The sequence below is a fragment of the Aethalodelphis obliquidens genome, unplaced genomic scaffold (assembly GCF_003676395.1).
Source record: "Aethalodelphis obliquidens isolate GAN/ISIS:26980383/991018 unplaced genomic scaffold, ASM367639v1 scaffold1, whole genome shotgun sequence".
NCBI lineage: Eukaryota > Metazoa > Chordata > Mammalia > Artiodactyla > Delphinidae > Aethalodelphis > Aethalodelphis obliquidens.
The window spans coordinates 57,703,580-57,715,960 of NW_020837945.1; positions in this window are offsets into that span (position 1 = coordinate 57,703,580).

A 12,381-nucleotide genomic window follows, 5' to 3' on the forward strand; every position below is an offset into this window, starting at 1 on the left:
GCGTGTGTGTGTGTGTGTGTGTGTGTGTGTGTGTGTGTGTATGCATCAGAGAGAGAGAAAGACAGGCAGAGGGGAGAGAAGCCGACTTAAAATTCACAGTTGAAAAAAATTTTGGAGTTCACACATACAACAGAACCCTCACATCTACAAACATCTATTTCAGGCCCATTTTATTATCTTTACTTTAGCATTATCTCTGTAAAAAGGTTAGAGGTAGGAACAGAGGCCATATTTACCTTGACAGTGGAAATATATAAAATATTAGGTTTATTTGTACTGTATTTCCACTTATTAGGTTAGTTATTCTCTACTCACATTTGTATGACTGTGGAAGTTTGGAGCTGAGTAGACTAGAATGAAAGAGAATGTCAAAAATTCAGATGACACTAAACATCTTTTTATCAAACATTATCAATTGAGACCATGATTTGGAAGTTCCTTCTATATCTCAGGGAGAAGGGAAACCACCACTGACAAACAAAAGGATTCTCCATTCCATTGGTTGGGAATAAATCACTTCCATTTGTCCATTCCCCAGAATAGTCAGTGTTTGGGGGCTAAAGCCATGATATATATCAAATTACATACCTACATACCTCCCTACACCAAAAAGTTCTAGTTATATGCAGTATCTGGTACCTCTAGCTGTGAGGTATAGGGATAAATGCCTGAGTTTGAGGGGAGCAGATGTTGTGAATATTTATGGAAAAAAGCAGCATCTCCGTGAATTAAAGGTTGGCAGGGCCATGTCCTCTAAGTGCTCCCATTCTAGAGCTGTGTTGTTTACAGTTGCCACTTGCACGTGATTGACATGGCATGTCCTTTGGACCCAAGGAGATAGACTAATGGACTTGAAGTTATTATTAGATTACAACTGCCATCCCAAACAATCTTCAATAAACAAAAAACAGCTTCCTGAGATGTTTCAGTGTTTTACCCCATCTAGAGACAGGAGACTGAACAGTTCCCTTCTTGAGGTTTTTCCCAGCCTTACCATTTAAAGATTTTATGATCAGGTTCCCTGTAGCCCAGCAGGACACTTGGTATCATGGCCTAGACCGGTTGTATTTATTATCATGACACGGGACTGACCTGTAAAGTCGATTAGAGGAGGCCTCGAGGGAAAGCCCCCCTGGGAATCCAGAACATCAGATTGGCTACACTGGCTTAGAACTGTGGCTTATCCTGCTACAAATATGACTGACACTCATGAAGAGGTGTTTTATGTGTCTCCTCCAGAGGTTAGGAATGAACTTCAAACATTCGTAATGTGCCTTAATAACTCACAATGGGTCTATAAAGCCCAGGGTTCCACTGATTCCCAAATGCATGGGCACCACTATTTTGGTTTTCATTATTCTTGCCAATAATGACCAGCTTTTCTTTTTTTTTTTAAATCCACCCTAACACATTGATCAGGCTAAGTTAATTTCTTCTCATAAGTCATGTTGATGGCTCCATGTCCGTCATAGTTTAACTACAGGCAGCAGTATTTCGTCCTAAATGCATTGGTTTGCACTTACCCACACTGTGGCTCATTAATGCCTCTTTTTTTCACATGGTTTCATGAGAACTTATTGCTGTATTCCCTTCAACTGAGCATTTCAATACCCAGAAGAGCATTTGTCATCTTAGGTTTCACTGTGTACTTGAAATTCCACGTCCTTTGTAAAAAAATGTTAAGTAGGTGGTGTTGCTACTGAATCCCTGGATTATTCCACTTGTCTATCCAGAAAAGTTCCTGTTTATCCTCTACCTTCTGTTTCTATTTCTAAGCTGAAGCTTGAGACATAACATCTGCTCCAGCCTATTCATTTTCCATGTGGTCTTAACCTCTTAACTTCCTTACTTCTCAGTTTCATCCCTGTAAGTTAGTACTCTCCACCTCACAGAGGTTTTATGGAGGGGGAAAAATAAGATGTTTAAGAGTCGTCTTCAAGAGAGCTCCTACTTTTAAGGTGATTTTATAAAAGCCCCTTGGCTTAGAAATGAGAAACTCTATAGCTATTATTTTTGCCTATCCTTGTTTTGCTGTTTTTATTTCTGAAAAGTGATCTCTGTCTGAATAGAGTCTGTACCCTGGTTTTAACTTTCTTCCCATTACCCCCCTTCACAATGAAATTGTCCTCTCTACCTTGTCCATCCTCTGAACTTCTTACTTACAGAGCCAAAAGTAGTTATCCCACAACAAATCCCACATGCTTTTACTTCCATGATTGAATAAATTAATGTCCTCCAGAAAGAGGCATCTGGCTCTGGACATAAGTCAGAAGGTAAATGAGGTCTCACTCTGGCACTGGCAAGATCTCACCGTGGTGCCTTGGTTCTCCCTGTGTAAACTAAGGTTAATTCTGCTATTTCACAGCACCTGGGTGTTATGAGTCTTGACAAAAAAAAAGAAAAAAAAATGATGAAAAGTATTTTTCAAATGTCCTGTACTATATAAATGCGTAGTGAATAATCTGGAGAGTCCTCGGGTAGAAATGTGTTCTTGTGTAGCTCAATTCAGATTACTAATCCACCCATTGTTTTCAAAAGAAATGTTTTACTAAACTGTTCTTTTTCTTTTTCAAGTGAAAATTAGTTTCTAATCATTTGAACTATTTTAATTTTTACGTATGGGAAGAGATCAATAGTATACAGAAAATACCCAAATTGTATTTTAAGTGTTAAAACTGAAAGGGTTTCATAACAATGTAGTGGGATAAGGAGGAGGATTCTAGCTCAAATGTGGCAAGAAATAGAAATTCTAAGATTAGCTTTGATTTTGAGATTGTATTATAAATAGTAGATGTTAATGTGGTTGTTTTTTTAGGTACTCTTTATTTTTAAGTTACCAGAAATTGTCTTTTATTTTTGAAGTTTTGAACTATGTGGTTCTTGACGTGTTTTGAATAAAGCTTTTATCAACTAAACTTTTTCATTATCAATAAATCAAATATTAAAATACATTTAAAAATTAATAGCCTAATTATATGACTGTAAAATTCAAGATTTAAAGAACATGTTTTATAGAAATAGTAGATTTCTATACTGGAGTCCTTTTAAAAAATGATTTTAAAAATAGTAATAGTACTTTTATACTTCAAACAGTATTAGAAATATTTTTAAAACATGTGACAAGTTACATATTATTGTAATTGCTTGTGGAAAACTTAATACTTTTTTAACGAAACTAAATTTATTCCACTTAAAGAATTGTTCGTCATTCCTGATTAGTCCTTAGGTGTTAAAATGTCCCTTCTTTTATGAAATGATATCGATGCTAGATGGTAACTTTTTAAATGTTGTTATTTTAAAAAGAGTTGGCATCTCTGATGGATCCCTGTATTTTGTTCTAGGGATGGGTGCTTTATTGGTCTGTGAAATCTCAAAATCTAGGAACCATTTTAAAACGAACATTTTATTGAGATACCATAATTTTCATCCTCTTAAATTGTAAAACTCAGTGCTTTTTAGTTATTCAGAGAGTTGTGTAATCGTCACCAAGGTCAATTTTAGAATATTTTCATCACCCCAGAAAGAAACCCACTCCCAGCTGCTCCTGCCTCCATTCCTCCATCCCCTTGCCAGTCCCTGGCAACACCAGTCTACTTTCTGTCTCTGTGAATTTGCCTGTTCTGGACATTATATGTAAATGGAATCCTGTAATGTGTAGGCTTCTTTCACTTAGCATAATGTTTTCAAGGTTCAACCATGGTGTAGCATTTATCATTCATTTCTTTTTATTGCCGAATAATATTCTATCTTATAGATATGCCACATTTTATCCATTCATCAGTTGAGGGACATTTGGGTTGTTTCCACTTTTTGGAAATAATTATGAATTATTCATGTACAAATCTTTGTGTGAACATATGTGTTTATTTTTCTTCCATATATACCTAGGAGTGGAATTGCTAAATCATATGGAAACTCTGGCTTAACGTTTTGAGGAACTGCCAGACTATTTGGCAAAGATGCTGCACCATTTTACATTCCCACCAACAGTGTATGAGGGTTCTAGGCTTCCAATTTCTCCACATCCTCACCAACACTTGTTGTTGTCTGTTCTTTTTGATTATAGCTATCCTAGTAGGTGTGAAGTGCTATCTCGTTGTGTTTTTTATTTTAATTTCCCTGACTGCCAATGATGTTTGTTTGTTTTCTACAACCCATTAAAAATGTGAAGCCACTCTTAGCTCATGGGTCATATTGAAGGCTGGATTTGACCTACAGGTAGCCAACCTCTGACCTAGAGGGTAGAATTAGTAAACAAATACATTAAAGCAGTATTATAAATACCCTCTGTATGTTCAAGAATGTAGAGGAGGGGCTTCCCTGGTGGCGCAGTGGTTGAGAGTCTGCTAATGCAGGGTACACGGGTTCGAGCCCTGGTCTGGGAAGATCCCACATGCCGCAGAGCAACTAGGCCCGTGAGCCACAACTACTGAGCCTGCGCATCTGGAGCCTGTGCTCCGCAACAAGAGAGCCCGCGATAGTGAGAGGCCCACGCACCGCGATGAAGAGTGGCACCCGCTCGCCACAACTAGAGAAAGCCCTCGCACAGAAACGAAGACCCAACACAGCCCTAAATAAATAAATTAATTAATTAATTAAGGAAAAAAAAAGAGTAAATCCTATTTTAAAAAAAAAGAATGTAGAGGAAAGTGTGAGCCATTTAAAGGGAGATGTGGGATATTAAAAAGAATACATGTGGTAGGGCACTGATAAATCGGCTTACTGGATTTAAAAAAAAAAAAAAAAACTTGGTTTGCAACATTCGTTGATTTCCATGGTGTAAATACTCTGACCATGGCCAGCGTTAAGCTATCGACATGATACCAATGAACTTGAAGTTGGGAAGGGACATACACAATTGGCACCTGCAAGCTGGTGCCAGCTGACTGTAGCACACTGCTGATGTAAACCGTCTCTAACTGCACATATGACATAAAGTAATCAGGAACTAGAGCTACCATCTACCTGGCTGTCATCGGTCTTCTCCTCCACTCCTACAACCATTAGGAGGGAGACTATCTCCCTTCCTGTTATATTATTAGACTCCCAAATAGCCTTTGACTCTTTCTCAGCCTTCATTACTCTGGAATCATGGCCACATTTCCACAAGACAGCTAGGTGTGTACACATGCACACTCCCCAGAATGTCAAAAAAGTGCTGGAATGAAGTCAGAGCAACAAAGAGGAACATGTTACGATCCATCCAGAAAACTTACTGGAAAGTATATTTTAGTTGGGTGTTGAATGGATAGGAAATGGCTGGTAAACAAAAGAGCAGACATATTCCACACAAACAGATGGTTTGGGCAAGAATTCAAAAGTGGAAGTCAAAAAAGAGTCGGATGAGTCTTCACGTTTAGATACAGAATCATGAATTCTTGCGATCGGATATTTTGCCTCTGAATTTCTTCTCCCCAAAGGTTCTGGGAAAAGCCTCAACTTGAGATTTATGCTTTTACCAAAAAGCACCACATAAGGAAGAAAACATTCCTTCTACACCTGAAATTGCTGCAAGAAAGCTCTAGAGAAATTAGATGGCAAATCATCCAGAAATAAGTAGTTCATATCTCAGACTTTTAGCCCTTTGAAACTCTAGTCTAACATGTTTCCAAATTGGCATTAGTTCATGAACTGTGATTAAGAACAAACCAGCCTTCTTATCCACAATCTCCTGCCTCTCTGCTTCTAAACACTTCCCTTCCTACTGATGGTAAAGCCCCAAGTTACAGTGTGGGATTGATGCTGCTGACCAGTATTTGTCAGCTCAAATCAAAGCAAAGCAAAAAGATGCTTTGCTAGGCAGAAGTGGTCATTACGTTACCTCACCTGGCTGCTCATTAGGATAACTGCATCCACCTGCCTGGCTAGGCAGTTGCACACCTGCCCTTTATTATGTGGGATTCTATCACGTGGAGTACTGTCCTACCCCCATCTGTGGTGCTTTCCTCATTGCTGGACACCTTGGTGATGCCAAAGCTCCTCGCTGGCATATTCCTGATGGCTTTGGTACATGGTATGTCCTCCAGGGCTTTCTTGCGTTGGTTTTCAGGCCTCACATAATATATAATATATCTACTGTGGTATGTCCACATCCTGAGCCCTTTAATTCTTTCCTCCTCAATCTGCCAAGACATTCTGGCATTCCAACTTCACTTAGTATATGGGCCATTGCTTTTTCCATGCTTCTAGGTACCATCCTAGACACCATGTCCTGGGGTTCTTACCAAACTGTAAATCCTGTATCTCTGGGGTGTGTTCCCAAATCGATAAACTCTCCCTCGTCCAGCCTTACATTCCAGCTCCTCTCAGTGAAGCAGCCTCAGAATCCAGTCCCACTGGTACCGCCCTGCGTCTGCCAGTGGGTGTTGGCTAGGCCTTGCAGCTTCTTTGGAGTCAAGTCCCTTTTCTCCCGTAACAGGCCCAACATGACCCTGGGTGATTATGTTGGAACTTAATCCTCCTTAGAGGCCTAATAGCCAGGAGGAGAGGTAGGGGTAGGTCTTAAGTAGGGCACTTGAAGGGGGGCAGTGGTGTCCGTATTGATTCCAAGCAAGAGGGAAGTGCTAAGAGGCTCAGAGAATTCAGAGGAATTAGAGAACAAACAACAGCCCCGATTTGCCCAGGACTGTCACACTTTTATCACAGAAAGTCCCACATCCCAGGAAACCCCTCAGTAACTGGAAATCAGGATAGTTGGTCACCCTAGGATTCTGGAGATTCAAAATTTTCAGGGGAATCTTCCTAGATATTCCCATCCCGAGTGTCAGGACCTCCTTTCCCCCAGTGAGTAACAGGTCTGCTTGGTTAGGTATTTAACCGTCTCTGGAGATCAGCACTAGATTTACTCCTGAGCTTGGGCCTCAGCTGAAGGATATGAGAGCCTCTTTGTTAACTACCAGGGAGATCTTCTGACTTCCATATTTGACTCTCCATTGCCTATTAATTGCCTGCAGTTTTCCATTATCTTTTTTGTATCAGTGGCTCTTAGCAAAACTCATGTAATCCCACTGCCCTTACAGTTACTATTTCTCCCTTAGGACTGTCACATTGGGCCAGAGGATGCCCGTGTTCCATCTGTCATCAGTTGGGTCCTCATTACCTGCCGGGTGGCTAGTGATTCGGCTCCCAAATCCCATATTATTGATAAACTTTCTAGGACCATTCCTGGATGCACTGTTGCAGGTTGGGTTCTCTGGAAGCAGATGCTGAGATGGATTTGGGTGTGCAGGGTATTTTCTTAGAGATGAGCACTTGTGGAAGGGAAGGGGCTGAAGCAAAATTGGGCAGAGAAACGTTAGGACTGTGATGCAGTTCTGCAAAACATCGATCCACCCCACGGGGAGGTCTGAAGCATCATGTCCCGAGCTGAGCAGAAATGGCCCGTGTCCATGCTCAGCCTCCCTCAGTCAGTGGGTGTGGGCAGCCCAGAAAGGGCGTGTTCTTGGGTCAGGAGGCCCTTTGCAGCAGGTCAACCCTGGAGCTAAGGGCTGGGGTGAAAAGTCCTTCCCTGAAAGGGGATATGGGTAGTGCTTTTCCACTGCTCACACCAAGAGAGAAATTGGAGGAAGCTGATTACTTTCATTAGTTTGGTTACTATTCATTTATTTATGGACTAAGGAGGCTCTGTGAGTGGAAAGATAATGTGTAAGTTTTTATGCTTTCTCTCTATATTCTGCCCCTTTCTCCTTCCCCATTCAAGGGGATAGTTTCTTCATCTCAGGGCAGGTTTGTCTTTGTCTTTTCTGTTTTTTCCCCAGAAGCCTAAAACCATTGTTCTGAGAACAAAGTTTGAAGAGAAGGGCAATTTCTCTCAAACTAAAAAAAAGATGCTCTAGGATGGTCGGTCTCAAAAGAGATACAGACGTGCATGTTGTATCTGGTATTTCTGTGTATGTAGCAGAGCCTCGGAGGAAATGGTTCCCCAGGAAATATGGGAGGCGAGACTGTTCTGTGTCCTAGTCCTGGCAAAGAAGGGCACAGTGCTGAGCCTGAAGAGACACTACCCGCACCTCACCACTGTGTCAGACCCCAGGACTTTGAAATAACCTTGAGACAGAAAAGGTAAGAGAAGAATGTTGCAAGAATAACTTCAAATTTCCAACTCACCTGTTGGGATGGAAGCAGGGTTTTAGAAAAAGTTGACTAGAGAAAAAGAAAGAGATGTGATATTTATTGTACTCTTATGTGCAGGGACTGATCCTTCCCTGCTTCGCACATGTGAAAAGCCATCACGTCAGTCTCCCCATCCCTCCCCAAACCCTGTTAATTGCTCAGGTCCTTTAAGCCTCCCAGTCCCTCCACACATGCTTTCTGTGCCCTTAGCCATCTGGACCACATGTTACCAGATGGATGTGGAGAGGACATGAGGCCCTTCGTGCAAAGCCTCCCTCCAGCTCCGCTCTTGTCCATCTCAGAGCGGGAGCAAGCCAACCCCCCATCACCAACCCCAAACCCACTGGCTTGTGCTCGCATTGATCTAACCTCAACTCTAGTCCTACCAGTATTTCTTTATAGCGGCACTTTAGAAAAAGCTTGACTCCACCCATTTCTTATTTTTATCCTCTTTTTTTTTTCACTCTCACATTCGTGCTCCTTTCCTTCATATCACTCATCTCATATCCTTTTTCTTCCTTATTTTCAATTTCCACATATCTGAGGTTCTTTGAGGCTTCTAATTGTAAAACAATGGATTATAATATTTGTCATAAGAAACCTCAAAATACTCTTTTAAAAATAAACTCTTGAATAAAACATACTAATACTGATTTCTGACCAGTATTAAAGTGGATTTTTTTTTCAGTAATATCAAGCAGAATTAAAGATAGAGGGGGAAAAGTACATGTTTCCAAACCTCATTAGGAATATCCTGGAAAGAAAAGGTTGAGATTTTTTCATGTAGCAGGTCACTTAATGGGTCTCAATCAGATGTTCACTGTGCTTCGAAGATGATTCTCCTTTATGAAACTGGGCCTTATCAGCCCATGGTTCAGACACTCTGAGTAACAGCAGGGCTTCTGAGGAGAGGACATGCATTTCCTTATTTCCTCCTCTGGCACCTTCGTATAGCTCTCTATAGTTATCCCCCATTTCTCCAGAGCTCCCACCCACTTTACACCCTTAACACTTCTCAGCTTTCTGTGATGTTTATTTATGCATTCATCCATTCCTTTATTTGATATATGTGATTGGGTGCCTACTGAGTTCTGCTCCAGGTGCTGAGAATATGGCAATGAACAAAACAAAAAACTCTGCCTCTTGGGTGTAGAGGGTAAGAGAGACAGGAAACAGTTTAATTGAGAAAGTTGTATGTTAGAAAGTGATACATATGAATGAAAAACAAAGCAGGGAAGGGAGTTAGAAAATGTTGGGGGCATAGGGTTTACAACTTTAGATAAGGTGGCCAGGGAAGGCCTCACTGAAAGGTGATATTTAAGTAAAGGTGGGAAGGGGGTGGAGGGATGTGCATCTGGGGAAAGAACTATCCAGGCGGAGGGAGCAGCAGGTGCCAAGGCCCTGTGGCAGGAGTATGGCCACCATGTTTAAGGAATAGCAATGAGTAAGTAAAAAGTAGAAGATGAGGTCTGAGAAGGAATGGGAGGCTGGCGCTGGATCAGGTAATACTTTGTGGGGTATTATGAGGACTGGGCTTCTCCTTGTGTGGTTTAGGAGTCATTGGAGGGTTCTCAACAGAGGAGTGATATACTCTGCTTATATGTTAACAGGATCACTCTGGCTGCCATGTTGGGACTGACCAAAGAGGGAAAGGACTCCAGTAGGGTGTCCAGTTCAGAGAACAGTTCAAACATTTAGCTGAGAGGCCGTGTGGCTCAGATCAGGGTGGGGGCAGTAAAAGTGATGTTTATAGTGAAGGCACACCCTCCTAACCATCTGTCCATGCTCTAATCCTCCCCGAATTCTCCAAGGCTGGACCTCTTTCTGTAAGTTCACTCTTCTCATGTCACTCTCTCACTCAAAAACAGCAAAATAACTCCTTGCTGAGCAAATCATGTTCTGTTCTTTTTTCGAGGACTAACCCTTTGCAAGTTGGCATTCTTCCTATCTATGGTACTTGAGCCCCTCCTACTTCCTAGCTGAGCTCTCTATTCCCATCAGCTTATTTACTATTCCCCCAACGCACAGGACCTGCTACTCTAACTTCCGCAAGGGGAGCCTACGCTCTCTTCTTTGCCTAGATCCTTCTTTCCCCTCCTTAAAGCCCATTTCAGGTGCCCCCTTCTTCATGTCTTCCCATTCGGGAAGTCCACTTGAGCACCTCTGTCCCTGGGCCTGGCCCTCAGGTCCTGCACCTCACATGCTGACAGTTTAGCTGACACCATTTTGCACTATTTTCTCATTTGGTTTGGTTACTTCCATGAGTTCATAAGCTTAGTGGGAAGCAGCCGCATAGCACAGGGAGATCAGCTCGGTGCTTTGTGACCACCTAGAGGGGTGGGATAGGGAGGGTGGGAGGGAGACACAAGAGGGAAGAGATATGGGAACATATGTATATGTATAGCTGATTCACTTTGTTATACAGCAGAAACTAACACACCATTGTAAAGCAATTATACTCCAATAAAGACATTTTAAAAAAACAACAAAGAGTAGATATATTTTTGCCACCTTCATCCCCTCCAGCACAGGTGAGGCATGTAATATGTATTTGGCAAATTTTTACTGATTGAACAAAATATAACATATGAACTTCAAAACTAGGGTAGCTCTTCCAAAAAATGCCTTTCGTTGCATTTCGTGGCAAACTGTCTTGAACTTGTTAAAGACACGCAGGAAAACATGGTGATGTTGACCACCAAGTACAACTCCTTCCCCGTGTCCCTAACTAATTTACCCTAAAGAGTATTTCCTGGCGTGGTGACACGCTTTAATGCCTGCTTCCCAGGACTGTACTGAGGACATCTCACAGACCTCTTCTCTAATACCCATCTCCGCCAGCATGCTGCAGGGCACTCTTCTAACCAGCTGCCTTCCCTCCTTTTTTCCAGTCTCCCGGCTCCTCCCCACTTTGCCTACCCTTTCCCCACATTGTGTGCATTATTTGCAGGCATCACTTCAAGGATGAATCTCATCAGGATCTGCTGAGCTGCATATTTTATACAGTCTCCAGGTTTTTCTTACCAGCTGTGGACATTTTTGCAAACTCTACATTACCACCTAATTGAAACAGCGGCTTGGTTCCATTTCTCTTATTAAAGACAGATTAAGAAAATCAGTTCAATACCTTAGCCATTTTAAAGTCATCGTTAGTCTCATGCTCTTGATTTATAAGCTGGCTTTTTAAAAAAATGCTTCCCTGCAAATCCTTCTCCCACTTTTCAGCGCCCCCCGCTTGCTGGTGTCACAATACACTTCATTTTGGTTGCTCATTTCATTCCCTTTAGCCTACTTTAACAGTTATGGGTTTTGTTAATTCCCCACTGGGCCTCTTCAAGTACTTTTTTTCCCCCCCTCACCCGTGAATCTCTTGCAATTTATCATTTGAAGCATCCAGTTGTTCATGAACTTGAATGGTGAAAACGAAATGCAATATTTTGAGTTTCATTGGGGGAGTTCTCAAGGGCTCTCTGCTTGTTTTCTCTGTTGCCATTCCCTGGCTCCTTGCCCCCTCCGCCTGCCAGTCCCCGTAGCTGAGACCTCTCAACCACATCTGGAGGCAGAGTCTGGGCTCAATCCCAGCTGTCACCACAAGAATGCGTGGAGTCCCAGCTCTTGCAGATCTCTTTGCCCAGCTTGCACCTTGCACGTGAGCTCTAGAAACTGGCCTCTTGTCTGGACATCTAGGCCCAAGGATCTGACCTAACTTGTCCAGATTGTCAAATCATCCAGGGTCCCCCTTACCTTTGCTGGTCCTTCCCCGAACCACAGTTAAGAGCTGGGGGTCTGTCTTTGCTTGTTGCAACGCCTTGCTTAAGCCTCACGTTTGAGCTGACGGTGTATTCAGCTTTGCATCCCTGTCAAGGTCAGGGACATCCACCAAGGATCACCCAAGGAACTCCCAATGCCAAGTGCCATCTGCTTGGGCAAGAGCTGCCACTTGGGATGGCACGCTCTGCCTTCCTAGCTGGATGTCCATCCACTGTGTGCTGCTTGACAGGAGGCTGCCCACCAGATGGGTAGGTCTGACCTCTTCCATTTCTAGCAAGCATCTGCATCTGACACCCATGGCTATAAGAGTGTTTAATGACTTCTGCCATTCCAGCATCCTCTCAAGGCTTTCCTCTCAGTAGGAACATCCTTACAAGACAAGTTATTAGACAGTGTTTGTCTCAATACCTTCATATCCTAAGATTCTTTTCTATCATCCAGCACCTCCTTTCCCAGTGTCCAAAGTCCTCCTGCTATAGCAGCTCTGACAGGGCTGCC